Source organism: Palaemon carinicauda, chromosome 14, assembly GCF_036898095.1.
Source record: "Palaemon carinicauda isolate YSFRI2023 chromosome 14, ASM3689809v2, whole genome shotgun sequence".
NCBI classification, from domain to species: Eukaryota; Metazoa; Arthropoda; class Malacostraca; order Decapoda; family Palaemonidae; genus Palaemon; species Palaemon carinicauda.
The window spans coordinates 35,595,861-35,616,540 of NC_090738.1; the positions used below are offsets into that span (position 1 = coordinate 35,595,861).

At 39.3% G+C, this 20,680-nt stretch overlaps 1 protein-coding gene and 1 long non-coding RNA gene across 2 annotated transcripts in view; one reads left to right on the top strand and one right to left on the bottom strand.

Annotated features, from left to right (window-relative positions):
* PNPase (polyribonucleotide nucleotidyltransferase 1) overlaps positions 1-20,680 on the top strand; it is a 185,568-nt gene that overhangs the window by 581 nt on the left and 164,307 nt on the right. The gene's annotated exons all lie outside the window — the stretch shown is intronic.
* LOC137653516 (uncharacterized) lies at positions 4,294-20,677 on the bottom strand. Its single transcript, XR_011046507.1, has 3 exons — positions 20,526-20,677; positions 5,460-5,587; positions 4,294-5,313 (listed from the first exon to the last, which is right to left on the bottom strand). It is a non-coding gene; the product is annotated as an uncharacterized lncRNA (long non-coding RNA).

Here is a 20,680-nt window from a genome sequence, read left to right on the forward strand (position 1 = left end):
AAATTGGTAAATTTCACTTTTTTGACATTTCTCGACTGATATACATATCTGGTTGCCAGACATAGAAACAATTTTTGCGTCACATTGAGTTGGTATAGAATTTGAGCCCCCATACATAGTATAATCAGAATCATGAATAATATTGTATCTAACCCATTTCAGAATTCTGCAGATTGATGGATAAAAACGGGTAACTTCAAAGTTGGGTTACTTAGGTTTCATACTGGTGCTAGTATTACGTTATGGGTTGGAGGTTAGCTGTGGAAAAAGACCGAGAATTTATCAACATAGGCTATAACACTTCAACGTCCAAATATCCTGAGCGGGGATCTTTTAAAACACCTACTTTGTGGTATTCAAGGTGAACAAGTTCATGCTTGAATGAAATTTACTCTTTGGCAACTCATAGCTACACTCCTCTGCTCTTTGAATCAGCCAATCAAAAGCTGCCTGCCCCTCTCATCAAAACTGTTGGGCGTTTCGAAAGACACCTCAGGCATCCTCTGGTTGGAAAAGCGTCAAGACATATCGCAGCTACCTCCACAGATTTGCCCACTCCCCCAACCTTCGTAATCATGGTAAGTACACAGTGACTGTGAGATAGTGAAGCCTACCTTTTGATGTGGATTTGCAGTGCTTTAGTGTTACTGAAGTGTCGTAGTGACTAATGAAAAAAGTATTGATCACATGCGGGATACTTAGGTCGAGTTTAGAGAGACCACGCTCATCCCACGTGGTACCTTTTGGACCGTAACGGTTAAACCAGCCAATAGAATACGACACCTAACAAATTTATTTTAGTGCTTGGTTTAGAAATTTTTGAATATTTTTACTAAAAATGATAGTGATGATTTAGAGATGTTAGGTTCATGTGCATGTAAATTATTAACTTACAAGGGATTGAATGATAGGTTTTTGTTAGGCAAAGTTACATTTTTTCCATTACATGAATTTAGAATTGTTTTTTTTATGTTTTTGCAGTTTCACAGCCATATGTTTTTATGGGCATCGCAAATGCTGCATTGGAGATTCAGGATTGTACACCATGGGTAGCCCCTGACGATGCCGAAGGAAGTGATGTGGACGAGGGCCCTTTGGACGTTAACAGTGATGACGACGACCCTACCGATGTTCCTGACGCAGGCCTTACTCAGGAGGATGCCTTTGACCCTTCTATCTCTGGAGGTTAGTATGAGAGAGAGAGAGAGAGAGAGAGAGAGAGACGAGAGAGATATATATATCTGTTTTAAAAATTGTTTTTTAAAAGTCTTGTTGTTATAAGGGTTCTTTAAATTTTGTTGCTCTTTAAATGGTGTGTAAACAATGGGTATTTTTAAAACTTATTTGTTTACTTGCATTCTCACTGACATACACATGCACACACATGCTCTCACACAAGCACACATTAATGCACTCACACATGCACACCGCAAGCACACACAATGCACACACACATGCAGACCCACATGCACACACACAAGCACACATGCATGCACACACAAGCACACATGCATGCACACACAAGCACACATGCATGCACAAACACAAGCACACATGATTCATTTACTGTTTCACTAATGTTACTTTATTCTTGTTTCAGCTCGCAAGGTCAATGTTGTCCCTCAGGAGATGCCTGTGGAAGAGGAAGCTGAGGTTGAGCATAAGAGGTCTGTGCTGATGAATGGAAAAAGGACGACATTGATATCTAGTCCCTGCCAAACTTCATTCATCCACAGCCGGACTTTTTGAGGGAACCTTATGAATATTTCTCCCAGTTCTTCACAGCTGAATTGTGGGAACACATTGTGTTCCAATCCAACCTGTATTCAAGACAGAAGGATGTAAGTAGCAACTTCCACATATCAGAAGAGGATCTTATGGTTTTCCTTTGCCTCATCATGTACATGGGCCTGGTTTCCCTCCCTAGCATAGTCGACTTCTGGGCCGTGAAGACCAGGAGTCCTCAAGTTGCAGACTTCATGTCCAGGAACCGCTTCAAGTCAATTTGATCTTCCCTTCACTTCAACGACAATGACCAGGCAGCAACCACAGCCTCCCAAGATTGATTCTTCAAGGTGAGAGTCCCCTTCACCGAGGTCAAAAGAGTTCCTGAATTTCCCGAGACCCCTATCCACTCCATTGAAGTGATCGTCACCTACAAGGGCACAAGGGCCGGTAACCTTCACCAGCATGTAGCCAAGAAGCCTGACAAGTGGGGGTACAAGTTGTTCTGCCGCTCCAGCGTGGCTAGATTTGTGCTGGATGTACGAGGAATGCAAGGTGGCCCTATGCCTCACTAAAAGTAGGAATTGCTTTGCTTCCTTTCATAAGGTTTGTAAGTAAGTGTGTACTGTATGTTTCAATTTTTATAATTATGAGTAAGTTTTATTATATTTTGTGTATTTTTTTACTCTTTTTGTTTTGTATTGTATATTGTATTTCTTATATTAATTAAATTGTAAAGCCATCTCTGTGTTTCTGTTATACATTGGAACAAAAAAAAGTGATTCATCAATAATAATCATATGATTTGTGGGCAAATCAACTTTAGTATAAACATGAAAAAGTTTACCGTTATGGCCCAAACGATCCCATATGAGATGAGCATGGTCCGCCTAAACTTGCCCAAGTTACCTATATGGGATATTTTATTGCATGCAATTATTTCACTAATTTTGAAACTTTTTTGAAAATACATAGGAGTAAAAAGGTCTTGATATTTACCAATATAATAACCTACTAAAAGGATTTTTTAAAGTTTCCCATAAAACCTAGGGTGGACTTTAAAGGGATAATGTGTTTTACGATTGCTGTCGCAGTTACAGGAATATTAGAGTTGAAGTTCTGTCTTAGTAGGCTTGTTTCTGGACAATGCAATAGGTAGTGTTGCAGAGGTTCATCTGTCAGTTGCCGACAGTTGTTGTCTTTCCGGTCTGTTGTGCTGCTGTGGCCTTGTCGATATCGATGATGATTTGCCAGTTGCATAGATATCCTAGTTGCAGTCTGCAAATAATGACTGCAACTTAGCGGGGAATATTTCTTGTAATAGGATACGGGATTAGGTTAGTTGCTTTGATGTACCATTTGGCCAATCTGGAGCCATCAAGAAAGGCTAGCCTTACTTCACTTGTCTTTTGCATGTTGTAAAAGGCTATCCTTTGATTCTTGATGGTTTTCAGTGATGTTGAAGTGATATTGATTGTCTAGCACATTATTGCAGACTTGGCTAGGTAATCGGCCTCGTCATTTCCAATGATTCCAGTGTGTTGGAATTCAATTCAGGATGATCAGCCTATTGTTGCTTTGGTGACCTAATGCTAGATACAGTACTGAATTGCTGTGATTAGGTAGACATTTTCAGTGGGTTCTTTTTTGCTGAGAGCCCGAATGGCTCCTCTTGAATCCGTGTGGATTGTTGTATTTCATCCAGGTAGACTGGCCGAGTGTTCTAGGGGTTTTGGCAATCGCCACTAGCTCAGTTTGCAGGGTGGAGGCGTGGTTGGAAAGCCTCCAGTTTTCTCTGTAGCCTGATGGAGAAATGATTGTTGCTGCTGCTGCTGTTGCAAGGATATCATAATCCAGTGATCCATCAGTATAGCAGATGTTCAAGGCGTAGGTGTTGCCGATTGCATTTTCGGCTGCTGCTGTAAGTTGTTCTGGCGTGCAGAGAGCTTTGCTTGCTGCTGGGAGGATGGTAAAGTTGTACTGGAAGGGGTTTGGTGACCACGGGGCCGAAGTGATGTAGCCATTGTGCTTTTATTTCTTATAGGCTTCATTTTGCATTTGCATTCCTCTAAGTGTATCCAGCAGTCTCTTTGCGTGTGTCCTTGGAGGATCAATCTCCTCTGCCAAGGATAAGGTGTCAATTGAGGTTGTTGTTCAGAAGTCTCTGTCTGCTTTGAATGACTTGAATATAATGCTGCAATTTCTGATATCTATCCTAGCCGAAATGAAAATTTGTTTAGTTTCATCTCTTTAGAAGCAGTCTTCGCCATATTTGAGAGCTTCTGATGAGTCTCATGACATTGTTTCGTACCACTTCTAAGGAAGCTTTTTGAGTTTCACTCACTGAGGTGACTGTAGGTGCTGCATAGTCGATGTGGGATTGAATTGTTAAATGTAGAACAGCCTTAGGAGGCTGTTTGATACTCCTTATTTAAGGGAGTCCGTTCATTTTATGGCTGAGAGGCGAATTTTTGTTTTCTCTCTGAAATAGGTTAATTCGCTGGTAGGTAATAGAGTTTTATTGATGATTACTCCTAGATACATAAAATGGGGGATAAAAATAAGTAATTTTCATGTTTTTTACTTTTATTGAAAAAATAATAATCTCTGTCAGACGTAGAAATAATATTTTCGACATATTGGGATGGTATAAAAATTAAACCACATACGTAGTATAATAAAAATTATGTATAATATTGTATCTAACCCATTTCAGAATTCTGCAGATTGAGGGGTAAATATGGGTAGTTTTCAAGTTATTTTTTACTTTTCTTGAAAAAAATACATATCTGGTTGCCAGACATAGAAATGATTTTTGCGCAGCATTGACTTGGTATATAATTTGATCCACATACATAAGTTTAAACCAAATCTTGTATAATATTGTAGATAACCCATTTCAAAATTCTGCAGACTAAGGGGTAGAAATGAGTAATTTTCACATTTTTTACTTTTCCCAACTAAACTACATCTGGTGGCCAGACATAAAAATAATTTTGAAGACTCATTGAGCTTGTATAGAACTTGAACCACATACATAGTATAATGAGAATCTTGTATAATATTGTATCTAACCCATTTCAGAATTCTGCAGATTGGGGGATAAAAATGGGTAATTTTCACTTTTTTTACTTTTCTCGAAAAAATACATCTCTGGTTGCCAGACAGAAATGTTATTGGCAATTTGAGTTTACATTTAACCTATTAATATACAGTATGACTCATATGTTTGCTTGGAAATCATTTTAACTCAAGATAATTTTTTATTATAGTACTTTAATTATAGCAAAAATTACATTGACTATAAATTTCAATCAAAAGGCCATCTTTATACTTAAAGGTGTTTTTTTTTTTTTAACCACAAAAATATTATTGGACATTTGAATTTATATTTAACCTAACAATACATGACTTGACTGTTCACATGTAAATACCATTGAGTCAAGATGATTTTTTTTTTCAGTATAATACTTCAATAAATATTATGGGGTGATCTGGTAGCAGCAGCATCTGAGGTGATCTGGTGTCAGCGGCATGTGGCGTGCCCTCTTGGCAGTGGCATCTTGCATGACCTGGTGGCAGCGGCATCTGGCAAAAATCACCTTGACTATAAATTTCAATCAAAAGGCCATCTTTATACTTAAAGGTGCTTTTTTGAACCACAAAATATTATTGGACATTTGAATTTTTATTTAACTTTACAATACATGACTTGACTGTTCACATGTAAATACCTTTGAGTCAGGATGATTTTTTTTTTCAGTATAATACTTCAATAAATATTATGGGGTGATCTGGTAGCAGCAGTATCTGGGGTGACCTGGTGACAGCGGCATCAGTCATGACCTGGTGCCAGCGGCATCTGGCAAAAATCAACTTGACTATAAATTTCAATCAAAAGGCCATCTGTATACTTAAAGGTGCTTTTTTGAACCACAAAATATTATTGGACATTTGAATTTATATTTAACTTCACAATACATGACTTGACTGTTCACATGTAAATACCTCCGAGTCAAGATTATTTTTTTTTCAGTATAATAATACAACATAAATATACCAAGGCACCTCCCCCAATTTTGGGGGGTTGCCGACATCAACAAATGAAACAAAACAAAAAGGGGACCTCTACTCTCTACGTTCCTCCCAGCCTGACAAGGAACCCAACCGAGTTCAGCTGGTACTGCTAGGGTGCCACAGCCCACCCTCCCACCCTCCCCCGTTGTCCACCACAGATGAAGCTTCATAATGCTGAATCCCCTACTGCTGCTACCTCCGTGGTCATCTAAGGCACCGGAGGAAGCAGCAGGGCCTACTGGAACTGCGTCACAATTGCTCGCCATTCATTCCTATTTCTAGCACGCTCTCTTGCCTCTAATGCAAAATTCTGGAATGGGTTAGATACAATATTATTCATGATTCTGATTATACTATGTATGGGGCTCAAATTCTATACCAACTCAATGTGGCGCAAAAATTGTTTCTATGTCTGGCAACCAGATATGTATATCAGTCGAGAAATGTCAAAAAATGTTATTTTTATTAGTAAAATAAATTTTTGAATATACTTACCCGATAATCATGTAGCTGTCAACTCCGTTGCCCGACAGAATTCTATGGAGGGATACGCCAGCTATCACAATACTAGAAGGGGGTGTATTTACCAGCGCCACCTGTGGCCAGGTACTCAAGTACTTCTTGTTGACACCTCCTCAATTATTCCTCGGTCCACTGGTTCTTTATGGGGAGGAAGGGAGGGTCGATTAAATCATGATTATCGGGTAAGTATATTCAAAAATTTATTTTACTAATAAAAATAACATTTTTCAATATTAAACTTACCCGATAATCATGTAGCTGATTCACACCCAGGGGGGTGGGTGAAAAACCAGTGTACAAGACTAAAGGATAGCTAAGTATCCCGTATTTCATATAATCAGTTATCCACAATAACAATGAAATAATAAGTACCTGGTAAGGAAGTCGACTTGAACCGTTACTCTGCCTTTAATAAGATCGTCTTCCTTACTGAGCGCAGCGTTCCTCTTGGGAGGCTGAATCAACTCAAAGGTGCTAAAGTATACAGGGCTGCAACCCATACTAAAGGACCTCATCACAACCTTTAACCTCGGCGCTTCTCAAGAAAGAATTGACCACCCGCCAAATCAACAAGGATGTGGAAGGCTTCTTAGCCGACCGTACAACCCATAAAAAGTATTCAAGAGAAAGGTTAAAAGGTTATGGGATTATGGAAATGTAGTGGCTGAGCCCTCGCCTACTACTGCATTCGTTGCTACGAATGGTCCCAGGGTGTAGCAGTACTCGTAAAGAGACTGGACATCTTTGAGATAGAATGATGCGAACACTGACTTGCTTCTCCAATAGGTTGCATCCATAACACTCTGCAGAGAATGGTTCTGTTTGAAGGCCACTGAAGTAGCCACAGCTCCCACTTCATGTGTCCTTACCTTCAGCAAAGCAAGGTCTTCTTCCTTCAGACGAGAATGTGTTTCTCTAATCAGAAGCCTGAATAGTAAGAAACTGAGTTCTTAGAACTTGGAAAAGAAGGTTTCTTGATAGCACACTATAAGGCTTCTGATTGTCCTTGTAAAGGTTAAGACCTTTTTAGATAGTACCTAAGAGCTCTAACTGGGCAAAGTACTCTTTTCAGATCATTCCCCACCAAGTTGGACAGGCTTGGGATCTCGAACGACTTAGGCCAAGGACGTGAAGGAAGCTCGTTTAGCAAAAACCGAGCTGCAAGGAACATGTAGCCGTTTCAGATGTGAAAACAATGATCCTGCTGAAGGCGTGGATCTCACTTACTCTTTTAGCTGTTGTCAAGCACACGAGGAAAAGAGTTTTTAATGTGAGGTCCTAAAAAGAGGCTGATTGGAGAGGTTCAAATCTTGATGACATAAGGAACCTTAGGACCACGTCTAGATTCCAGCCTGGAGTGGACAACCGACGTTCCTTTGAGGTCTCAAAAGACCTAGGGAGGTCCTGTAGATCTTTGTTGGTGGAAAGATCCAAGCCTCTGTGGCGGAAAATCGCTGCCAACATACTTCTGTAACCCTTGATCGTAGGAGCTGAAAGGGATCTTACTTTCCTTAGATATAACAGGAAGTCAGCAATCTGGGTTACAGTGGTACTGGTTGAGGAAACTGCATTGGTCTTGTACCAGCTACAGAAGACTTCCCCTTGAGACTGATAGATTCTGAGAGTGGATGTTCTCCTTGCTTTGACAATCGCTCTGGCTGCCTCCTTCGAAAAGCCCCTAGCTCTTGAGAGTCTTTCGAAAGTCTGAAGGCAGTCAGACGAAGAGCGTGGAGGATTGGGTGTACCTTCTTTACGTGAGGTAGACTTAGAAGGTTCACTCCTAGAGGAAGAGTCCTGGGAATGTCGACCAGCCATTGCAGTACCTCTAAGAACCATTCTCTCGCGGACCAGAGCGGAGCCAACCAACGTCAGCCGTGTCCCTTAGTGAGAGGAGAACTTCTGAAGTACTCTGTTGACAATCTTGAACGGCGGGAATGCATACAGGTCGAGATGGAACCAATCCAGCAGAAAAGCATCCACGTGAACTGCTGCTGGGTCTGGAATCGGAGAACAATACAACAGGAGTCTCTAGGTTATCGAGGTAGTGAACAGATCTATGGTTGGCTGACCCCACAGGGTCCAAAGTCTGTTGCAAACACTCTTGAGAAGGGTCCACTCTGTGGGGATGACCTGACCCTTCCGTCTGAGGTGATCTGCCATGACATTCATACCGCCCTGAATGAACCTCGTTACCAGTTAGCTTTCGATCTAAAGACCAGATGAGTAGGTCCCTTGCGATCTAGAACAACTTCCACGAAAGAGTCCCTCCCTGCTTGAAGATGTAAGCCAGGGCTGTGGTGTTGTCAGAGTCCACCTCCACCACTTTGTTAAGCTGGAGGGACTTGAAGTTTATCAAGGCCAGAATAACCGCCTACAACTTCTTGCAAATGATGTGAAGTGTCCTTTGCTCCTGATTCCATGTTCCCGAGCATTCTTGTCCGTCCAAAGTCGCACCCCAGCCCGTGTCTGATGCGTCCGAGAGGAGACGGCGGTCGTGTTTCTGAACAGCCAAAGGTAGCCTTCCTTGAGAAGAAAGCTGTTCTTACACCACGCGAGAGAAGACCTCCTCTCTTCGGAAACAGGAACTGAGACCGTCTCTAGCGTCATGTCCTTTATCCAGTGAGCAGCTAGATGATACTGAAGGGAGGGGAGGTGGAGTCTCCCTAACACGATGAACAGGGCCAGCGATGAAAGTGTCCCTGTTAGACTCATCCACTACCTGACTGAGCATCGGTTCCTTCTCAGCATGCTCTGGATGCATTCTAGGGCTTGGAAGATCCTTGGGGCCGACGGAAAAGTCCGAAAAGCTCGACTCTGAAGATCCATACCCAAGGAGACAATGGTCTGGGATGGAACGAGCTGAGACTCCTCAAAATTGACCAGGAGGCCCAGTTCCTTGGTCAGATCCATAGTCCATTTGAAAATCTCCAGACAGCGACGACTTGTGGGAGCTCTTAAAAGCCAGTCGTCTGACGGAGCCGGACACAAGATCATGATACTGCTGCACAGTCTGTGAACTGTCAATCATGGGCAAGCGAGGAAGTACAGTGACAACCTGAATCTGTCTAGACTGTCTGGGTCGTACAGACAACTCCTTAACGGGTTGCTGAGGTTGCCGCACTGCGTCACAACAAGTCACTTCTGTTGGTTGTTGAACGTCTTCCCCGTGACACATTGACTCCGTAAACAAAAAATCCTCTAACAAGGACTAAGCTTGGACTGCATGTCATGCAACACAGCCCAAGGTCTATGGGAGCAGGTGTGGTAACAGACGGGATTAGCGACTGAAGTGGAACCTTCCCTGGAAGCATGTTATGCTTAAATAAAAGTCCATAAGAGGTTATGCAGCTAAAGGCTCCCTCCAAATGACAGAGTCCTCAAGGGAATATCAGAAGGAGGGAGAAAAGAACTTTCTCATCTACAGGGACCTTATCCTAGAAAAGCTAAGTTCTCTGAGTGAGGGTTCACTGGTGCAAAAGCAGCAGACTAGAAGGCAACGTTATGAAACTGCTTGACAGTCTAGTGAGTTGGCAACAACCCAAGATGTGTGACTGAGAAGCATGCGGTAAGGTATGCAGAGCATGATGTATGTAGAGTATGCTGTATGTAGAGCATGTTGTATGCAGAGCATGCTGTATGCAGAGCATGTTGTATGCAGAGCATGCTGAATGCAGAGCATGCTGTATGCTGAGCATGTAGTAAGCAGAGCCTGCTGTAAGCAGAGCCTGCTGAAAGGAAAGCAGAGCGTGTGCATGGCGTTTAACATTTCTCAGAAATTCCATGACCAGTGCTAGAGTGCTTTATGCATGCTTGCATGGGGTTTAAAAATCAACATAATGTTTACCTTACATTCATAACTCATGATTCATATTTTTGCCATGGTTTGAAAATGGAGGTAAGGTATGCTGAACAGCAGAGTCAGAACGAGCTGGAACAACAATAGTTGTGGTTTCCTCTTCAAGACTCTGTTGAGGGAACACCTGAGGCTCAGTCTGCAAAGGCTGAATAAAAGACAAGCAGAAGGAAGGCGCATGGGTGGAGGAGGCTGACTCCTAGCATGAGTGGTTGAACCCAAGGGTTGCGCTTGCTGAGCGGTTGGCGGAAGCGGAGTAGCAAGTTCCAGTTCCTGTGGTGTGAGCGGAGCGCGATGAGGAAGAGGCTGCGCAGAACAAGGTAAATGTCTCGCAAGCTGAGGCTCCTGAGGCGCAAGGCTAAGGTGTTGTGGTGCTTGCCTTGTGGAGGGTTGAGCTCGCTGCAGCGAGAGCTGAGGAGACTGACTCATGGACGGGAGAGGTTGTTGTACCTCAACCGAGTGTTGCATCACTGGTGGAGCAGCAAGTGGAGGCGGAGGAAGAGAGGTATAATCCTCCTGATCCCATTGTAAAGGTTGCCTTAAGGAAGGCGGAGGCTGAACACCACTGGGAACAGCAAACTCAGCACGTGGCTCAACATCGTACGCCTGGCAGGTGGTACTGCGATCAGGCGGAGCGAGCGTAGGCGGAGGGAGTGTAGGCGGAGGCGGAGGAGCAACACTCTCAGCCCGACACTCACGCATCAAGTCCGAAAGCTGTGCTTGCATGGACTGTAGTAGAGTCCACAACATCGTACGCCTGGCAGGTGGTACTGCGATCAGGCGGAGCGAGTGTAGGCGGAGGGAGTGTAGGCGGAGGCGGAGGAGCAACACTCTCAGCCCGACACTCACGCATCAAGTCCGAAAGCTGTGCTTGCATGGACTGTAGTAGAGTCCACAACATCGTACGCCTGGCAGGTGGTACTGCGATCAGGCGGAGCGAGCATAGGCGGAGGGAGTGTAGGCGGAAGCGGAGGCGCAACACTCTCAGCCCGACACTCACGCATCAAGTCCGAAAGCAGAGCTTGCATGGACTGTAGTAGAGTCCACTTGGGGTCGGCAGAAACTACAGTAGGCTGAGGTAAAGCCTTAACAGTCGAGCTCTGTTGTGGCAGAACCTTACTCCTCTTAGGCGGAGTGCATTCAACTGATGACTGAGGAGAGTCAGAGCTAACCCAATGACTGTGAACTCTAACTTCGTACGTCTGGCATAGGTCTGGACTTTACGTTTAAAAGGTCTTGAGACCTGAGACCAGCGTTTTCTCCTCTAAATTTCTTCTGCAGACGAGCAAAATAAGGGCTCAATCGTCTGCGGGTGGGAGTGACGGTCTCGGTAAGACACGCCCACAACCACCGAGGATACTTCTGTGCGCCGATCAAGGCCTGCTGAACCCTTCTGCCCTTCGACATTGCTTCTCCCCTGGGCTTGGGAGCTTGCAAGAGGTCCCGGACTGGGAGGACGACTGGCGCGCACAAAAGTACCCTCACGCACAACACTGACATACTTTGCGCTAATCACTTATCACTTTGATTTCTGTTTGCACTTATTTCACTGAACTCGAAACTTTAAGTGGTTTGTACCTGAAACACGCAATTCTATCCTTTCTCAAAAGTTAGTAATTGCGAAAACAGAATTACAATGTAACAGAAAAATCTAATGAAAGATAATTCAGTGGCTGGAAAGAGACTAAACACTAGATCACTCTAGAAACGTTTAGTTTCTTCCCCTAAAGAGACTAGGGAGAAGAGCAAAAACGATAACGACGTTACTCGTACGCCTGGCAGGCTTGAATGAAACGTTTATCCTCTTTCTCCCTACGTCTCTATCTCTCTCTCTCTCTCTCTCTCTTGACTTAGAACCTGAGAGAAGAGCCCAATCATATATATCGTTAAAACATATTATTGTTAAAGGAAAAAACTGAAAAGTTCCTTTATTAGGATCAAAACCATTAAGTTAAGAAAGAATGAACAAAACGCTAGACACGGTTACTCTTACTGCAACGTGAAACCGTGAACATTCTTTCTCTATCGTAACGATAGAGTGCAAGTTGAACGTTCTGAACGTCAACAACTGCAGAGACAAAACAAAACGTTAGTTCAACTTTGAAAACAGTACGAGACTATCAAAGAAATTCTTTCAAACTCTGTGGCGGAAATAGCATAATATGTTAACAGGTAAAACCGAAATGACGGGCTCAATGTTAATTAACTTCGGTACCAAGAAAAGACCGCCTACTATTAGGAAGGTCGAATATAAACAAATATAAAAATTAATTTTAATAAGTTTATAATAAAAGGAAGTTAATCGAAGAGGCCTATAAGAGGCGGAGAGATATAAAATAAATCTATAACTTTTGTTAAGCAAAATTAAGAAAGAGAGTCTATACTCTCTTAGACACCAACACTTCCGTCTAAGGGAAGGGTCGGCCATTGAAAGGTGAACGAGAGTTCATACTCTCTTCGTCACCATAATTAATCAAATTAATTCCAAAAGCTAACTAAGCTAATATAGAAGTTTCCAGTAAAGCGACAGCCGAAATCAAAGAGAAATACTTCACCAAAGTCGTGAAAATACTCCAAGAACATAAGCGTATCCCAGAACGTCTTGCCGGAAGCACGACAGAGGAATAATTGAGGAGGTGTCAACAAGAAGTACTTGAGTACCTGGCCACAGGTGGCGCTGGTAAATACACCCCCTTCTAGTATTGTGATAGCTGGCGTATCCCTCCATAGAATTCTGTCGGGCAACGGAGTTGACAGCTACATGATTATCGGGTAAGTTTAATATTGAAAAAGTGAAATTTACCAATTTTTACTCCTCTACTGCAAAATTCTGGAATGGGTTAGATACAATATTATTCATGATTCTGATTATACTATGTATGGGGCTCAAATTCTATACCAACTCAATGTGGCGCAAAAATTGTTTCTATGTCTGGCAACCAGATATGTATATCAGTCGAGAAATGTCAAAAAAGTGAAATTTACCAATTTTTACTCCTCTAATGCAAAATTCTGGAATGGGTTAGATACAATATTATTCATGATTCTGATTATACTATGTATGGGGCTCAAATTCTATACCAACTCAATGTGGCGCAAAAATTGTTTCTATGTCTGGCAACCAGATATGTATATCAGTCGAGAAATGTCAAAAAAGTGAAATTTACCAATTTTTACTCCTCTAATGCAAAATTCTGGAATGGGTTAGATACAATATTATTCATGATTCTGATTATACTATGTATGGGGCTCAAATTCTATACCAACTCAATGTGGCGCAAAAATTGTTTCTATGCCTGGCAACCAGATATGTATATCAGTCGAGAAAAGTAAAAAAAGTGAAAATTACCCATTTTTACCCCTCTATCGCAAAATTCTGAAATGGGTTAGATACAATATTATTCATGATTCTGATTATACTATGTATGGGGCTCAAATTCTATACCAACTCAATGTGGCGCAAAAATTGTTTCTATGTCTGGCAACCAGATATGTATAACAGTCGAGAAATGTCAAAAAAGTGAAATTTACCAATTTTTACTCCTCTAATGCAAAATTCTGAAATGGGTTAGATACAATATTATTCATGATTCTGATTATACTATGTATGGGGCTCAAATTCTATACCAACTCAATGTGGCGCAAAAATTGTTTCTATGTCTGGCAACCAGATATGTATATCAGTCGAGAAATGTCAAAAAAGTGAAATTTACCAATTTTTACTCCTCTAATGCAAAATTCTGGAATGGGTTAGATACAATATTATTCATGATTCTGATTATACTATGTATGGGGCTCAAATTCTATACCAACTCAATGTGGCACAAATGATATCGGCCCAAAAATTGAACCACGAGGATTCTAAACGCTAAATAATGAATATTCACAATAACAAATAATATTTGATAATAAAAATAAAACACATAGTAACACCGCAAGTGAAAATTAAAAGCTCTCAAAAACAGGAGTACCAACTGTAGTGAAATCAAGCAAGATCGGTATGAACGAAGAGAATAAACTCCTATAATATAAATATTAAACGATCTAGGTTGCTCAAAACACAGTAAAACCCAGCTTGGTACTTAACTTGGACGGTGTCTCCTGGGAAACCGACGAAGAAGCCATAATTCACTAGAAAATATCCAAAAATCGAGAGCACTTGAAAAATGCGGGTTACTGCACAAGTCGTGCTAAACGGAGTTGGGTTCTGAGCGGATGCATTGTAGTAGTACCGAGTGAGGTTGAACGGCTCTCCTCTATTGGGGTTCTCTGTCGTGGATTAATCTAAATAGTGCGGGACCTCTGGAATATACGCCCAATTTTATACCGACACCAATAGGTGAGCGAGCTAGTTAACCTAGCACTCCTTTACATTTTTTCTCTGGTATATTTAGCAGTAAATTACCTAAGAATAAGTGCTTAAATGGAGCTTATTCACTGGGCGGCACAGGTTCGAGCCCAGAAATTTTTTCTATGTCTGGCAACCAGATATGTATATCAGTCGAGAAATGTCAAAAAAGTGAAATTTACCAATTTTTACTCCTCTAATGCAAAATTCTGGAATGGGTTAGATACAATATTATTCATGATTCTGATTATACTATGTATGGGGCTCAAATTCTATACCAACTCAATGTGGCGCAAAAATTGTTTCTATGTCTGGCAACCAGATATGTATATCAGTCGAGAAATGTCAAAAAAGTGAAATTTACCAATTTTTACTCCTCTAATGCAAAATTCTGGAATGGGTTAGATACAATATTATTCATGATTCTGATTATACTATGTATGGGGCTCAAATTCTATACCAACTATATGTGGCGCAAAAATTTTTTCTATGTCTGGCAACCAGATATGTATATCAGTCGAGAAATGTCAAAAAAATGAAATTTACCAATTTTTACTCCTCTAATGCAAAATTCAGGAATGGGTTAGATACAATATTATTCATGATTCTGATTATACTATGTATGGGGCTCAAATTCTATACCAACTCAATGTGGCGCAAAAATTGTTTCTATGTCTGGCAACCAGATATGTATATCAGTCGAGAAATGTCAAAAAAGTGAAATTTACCAATTTTTACTCCTCTAATGCAAAATTCTGGAATGGGTTAGATACAATATTATTCATGATTCTGATTATACTATGTATGGGGCTCAAATTCTATACCCACTCAATGTGGCGCAAAAATTGTTTCTATGTCTGGCAACCAGATATGTATATCAGTCGAGAAATGTCAAAAAAGTGAAATTTACCAATTTTTACTCCTCTAATGCAAAATTCTGGAATGGGTTAGATACAATATTATTCATGATTCTGATTATACTATGTATGGGGCTCAAATTCTATACCAACTCAATGTGGCGCAAAAATTGTTTCTATGTCTGGCAACCAGATATGTATATCAGTCGAGAAAAGTAAAAAAAGTGAAAATTACCCATTTTTACCCCTCTATCGCAAAATTCTGAAATGGGTTAGATACAATATTATTCATGATTCTGATTATACTATGTATGGGGCTCAAATTCTATACCAACTCAATGTGGCGCAAAAATTGTTTCTATGTCTGGCAACCAGATATGTATATCAGTCGAGAAATGTCAAAAAAGTGAAATTTACCAATTTTTACTCCTCTAATACAAAATTCTGGAATGGGTTAGATACAATATTATTCATGATTCTGATTATACTATGTATGGGGCTCAAATTCTATACCAACTATATGTGGCGCAAAAATTTTTTCTATGTCTGGTAACCAGATATGTATATCAGTCGAGAAATGTCAAAAAAATGAAATTTACCAATTTTTACTCCTCTAATGCAAAATTCTGGAATGGGTTAGATACAATATTATTCATGATTCTGATTATACTATGTATGGGGCTCAAATTCTATACCAACTCAATGTGGCGCAAAAATTGTTTCTATGTCTGGCAACCAGATATGTATATCAGTCGAGAAATGTCAAAAAAGTGAAATTTACCAATTTTTACTCCTCTAATGCAAAATTCTGAAATGGGTTAGATACAATATTATTCATGATTCTGATTATACTATGTATGGGGCTCAAATTCTATACCAACTCAATGTGGCGCAAAAATTGTTTCTATGTCTGGCAACCAGATATGTATATCAGTCGAGAAATGTCAAAAAAGTGAAATTTACCAATTTTTACTCCTCTAATGCAAAATTCTGGAATGGGTTAGATACAATATTATTCATGATTCTGATTATACTATGTATGGGGCTCAAATTCTATACCAACTCAATGTGGCGCAAAAATTGTTTCTATGTCTGGCAACCAGATATGTATATCAGTCGAGAAATGTCAAAAAAGTGAAATTTACCAATTTTTACTCCTCTAATGCAAAATTCTGAAATGGGTTAGATACAATATTATTCATGATTCTGATTATACTATGTATGGGGCTCAAATTCTATACCAACTCAATGTGGCGCAAAAATTGTTTCTATGTCTGGCAACCAGATATGTATATCAGTCGAGAAATGTCAAAAAAGTGAAATTTACCAATTTTTACTCCTCTAATGCAAAATTCTGAAATGGGTTAGATACAATATTATTCATGATTCTGATTATACTATGTATGGGGCTCAAATTCTATACCAACTCAATGTGGCGCAAAAATTGTTTCTATGTCTGGCAACCAGATATGTATATCAGTCGAGAAATGTCAAAAAAGTGAAATTTACCAATTTTTACTCCTCTAATGCAAAATTCTGGAATGGGTTAGATACAATATTATTCATGATTCTGATTATACTATGTATGGGGCTCAAATTCTATACCAACTCAATGTGGCGCAAAAATTGTTTCTATGTCTGGCAACCAGATATGTATATCAGTCGAGAAAAGTAAAAAAAGTGAAAATTACCCATTTTTACCCCTCTATCGCAAAATTCTGAAATGGGTTAGATACAATATTATTCATGATTCTGATTATACTATGTATGGGGCTCAAATTCTATACCAACTCAATGTGGCGCAAAAATTGTTTCTATGTCTGGCAACCAGATATGTATATCAGTCGAGAAATGTCAAAAAAGTGAAATTTACCAATTTTTACTCCTCTAATACAAAATTCTGGAATGGGTTAGATACAATATTATTCATGATTCTGATTATACTATGTATGGGGCTCAAATTCTATACCAACTATATGTGGCGCAAAAATTTTTTCTATGTCTGGTAACCAGATATGTATATCAGTCGAGAAATGTCAAAAAAAGTGAAAATTACCCATTTTTACCCCTCTATCGCAAAATTCTGAAATGGGTTAGATACAATATTATTCATGATTCTGATTATACTATGTATGGGGCTCAAATTCTATACCAACTCAATGTGGCGCAAAAATTGTTTCTATGTCTGGCAACCAGATATGTATATCAGTCGAGAAATGTCAAAAAAGTGAAATTTACCAATTTTTACTCCTCTAATGCAAAATTCTGGAATGGGTTAGATACAATATTATTCATGATTCTGATTATACTATGTATGGGGCTCAAATTCTATACCAACTCAATGTGGCGCAAAAATTGTTTCTATGTCTGGCAACCAGATATGTATATCAGTCGAGAAATGTCAAAAAAGTGAAATTTACCAATTTTTACTCCTCTAATGCAAAATTCTGGAATGGGTTAGATACAATATTATTCATGATTCTGATTATACTATGTATGGGGCTCAAATTCTATACCAACTCAATGTGGCGCAAAAATTGTTTCTATGTCTGGCAACCAGATATGTATATCAGTCGAGAAATGTCAAAAAAGTGAAATTTACCAATTTTTACTCCTCTAATGCAAAATTCTGGAATGGGTTAGATACAATATTATTCATGATTCTGATTATACTATGTATGGGGCTCAAATTCTATACCAACTCAATGTGGCGCAAAAATTGTTTCTATGTCTGGCAACCAGATATGTATATCAGTCGAGAAATGTCAAAAAAGTGAAATTTACCAATTTTTACTCCTCTAATGCAAAATTCTGGAATGGGTTAGATACAATATTATTCATGATTCTGATTATACTATGTATGGGGCTCAAATTCTATACCAACTCAATGTGGCGCAAAAATTGTTTCTATGTCTGGCAACCAGATATGTATATCAGTCAAGAAATGTCAAAAAAGTGAAATTTACCAATTTTTACTCCTCTATTGCAAAATTCTGGAATGGGTTAGATACAATATTATTCATGATTCTGATTATACTATGTATGGGGCTCAAATTCTATACCAACTCAATGTGGCGCAAAAATTGTTTCTATGTCTGGCAACCAGATATGTATATCAGTCGAGAAATGTCAAAAAAGTGAAATTTACCAATTTTTACTCCTCTAATGCAAAATTCTGGAATGGGTTAGATACAATATTATTCATGATTCTGATTATACTATGTATGGGGCTCAAATTCTATACCAACTCAATGTGGCGCAAAAATTGTTTCTATGTCTGGCAACCAGATATGTATATCAGTCGAGAAATGTCAAAAAAGTGAAATTTACCAATTTTTACTCCTCTAATGCAAAATTCTGGAATGGGTTAGATACAATATTATTCATGATTCTGATTATACTATGTATGGGGCTCAAATTCTATACCAACTCAATGTGGCGCAAAAATTGTTTCTATGTCTGGCAACCAGATATGTATAACAGTCGAGAAATGTCAAAAAAGTGAAATTTACCAATTTTTACTCCTCTAATGCAAAATTCTGAAATGGGTTAGATACAATATTATTCATGATTCTGATTATACTATGTATGGGGCTCAAATTCTATACCAACTCAATGTGGCGCAAAAATTGTTTCTATGTCTGGCAACCAGATATGTATATCAGTCGAGAAATGTCAAAAAAGTGAAATTTACCAATTTTTACTCCTCTAATGCAAAATTCTGAAATGGGTTAGATACAATATTATTCATGATTCTGATTATACTATGTATGGGGCTCAAATTCTATACCAACTCAATGTGGCGCAAAAATTGTTTCTATGTCTGGCAACCAGATATGTATATCAGTCGAGAAATGTCAAAAAAGTGAAATTTACCAATTTTTACTCCTCTAATGCAAAATTCTGAAATGGGTTAGATACAATATTATTCATGATTCTGATTATACTATGTATGGGGCTCAAATTCTATACCAACTCAATGTGGCGCAAAAATTGTTTCTATGTCTGGCAACCAGATATGTATATCAGTCGAGAAATGTCAAAAAAGTGAAATTTACCAATTTTTACTCCTCTAATGCAAAATTCTGGAATGGGTTAGATACAATATTATTCATGATTCTGATTATACTATGTATGGGGCTCAAATTCTATACCAACTCAATGTGGCGCAAAAATTGTTTCTATGTCTGGCAACCAGATATGTATATCAGTCGAGAAATGTCAAAAAAGTGAAATTTACCAATTTTTACTCCTCTAATGCAAAATTCTGAAATGGGTTAGATACAATATTATTCATAATTCTGATTATACTATGTATGGGGCTCAAATTCTATACCAACTCAATGTGGCGCAAAAATTGTTTCTATGTCTGGCAACCAGATATGTATATCAGTCGAGAAAAGTCAAAAAAGTGAAAATTACCCATTTTTACCCCTCTATCGCAAAATTCTGAAATGGGTTAGATACAATATTATACAATATTTTACTTCAATATTCTCTATTCTTGGGTAGTGCCATAGCCTCTGTACCATGGTCCTCCACTACCTTGGAGTAGAGTTCTCTTGATTGAAGGTACACTCGGGCACACTATCTTAATCTCTTACTCCTGTTTTGTTTATATAGGCGATATTTATCTTAATGTTTCTGTTCTCAAAATATTCTATTTTTCCTTGCTCCCTATCCTCACTGGGGTATTTTCAATATTGGAGCACCTAGGCTCTTAGCATCCTGCATTTCCAAGTAGGGGTGTAGCTTTGCAAGTAATAATAATAATAATAATAATAATATGTAGGAATGAGAATTTTTTTTTTTCAATGTCTGTGCAGTCATTCAAACCCACGGGTCCAGTCACGGACTGATACAGTGATAGGTCTATTATGATTATCAGTAATAAGGTCCTATCGATACAGGTCGGGACCATTATATATGAGTGGTCAGCTCCCCCAAACGTGCATAAAAAAGGGATACTAACTAATTTCACTCCTTCTTACCAAACCTACAAGCCATGCACCTTAAACAGCCCTATTCTTCGTCAACCGTCACTATACATACAGGTGGCCTCTATCATACATCCACCCACACGTCTACTACTGTAATAGTGATATATTCAATAGATAAGTGAACATTGAAACACTATACAAACCTTCTTTATGTATTTTCGTGTACAAATACCTCCAGATAAACAAATCCGAAAGCATCGTCTGTTATTATACCTGGCCTTACTAATCGAGAGAGTTATTTACTGCTAGCCGAACATAACGCTATCCTCGGGTAGCTATCTCCGGGTAGAAAGATTTC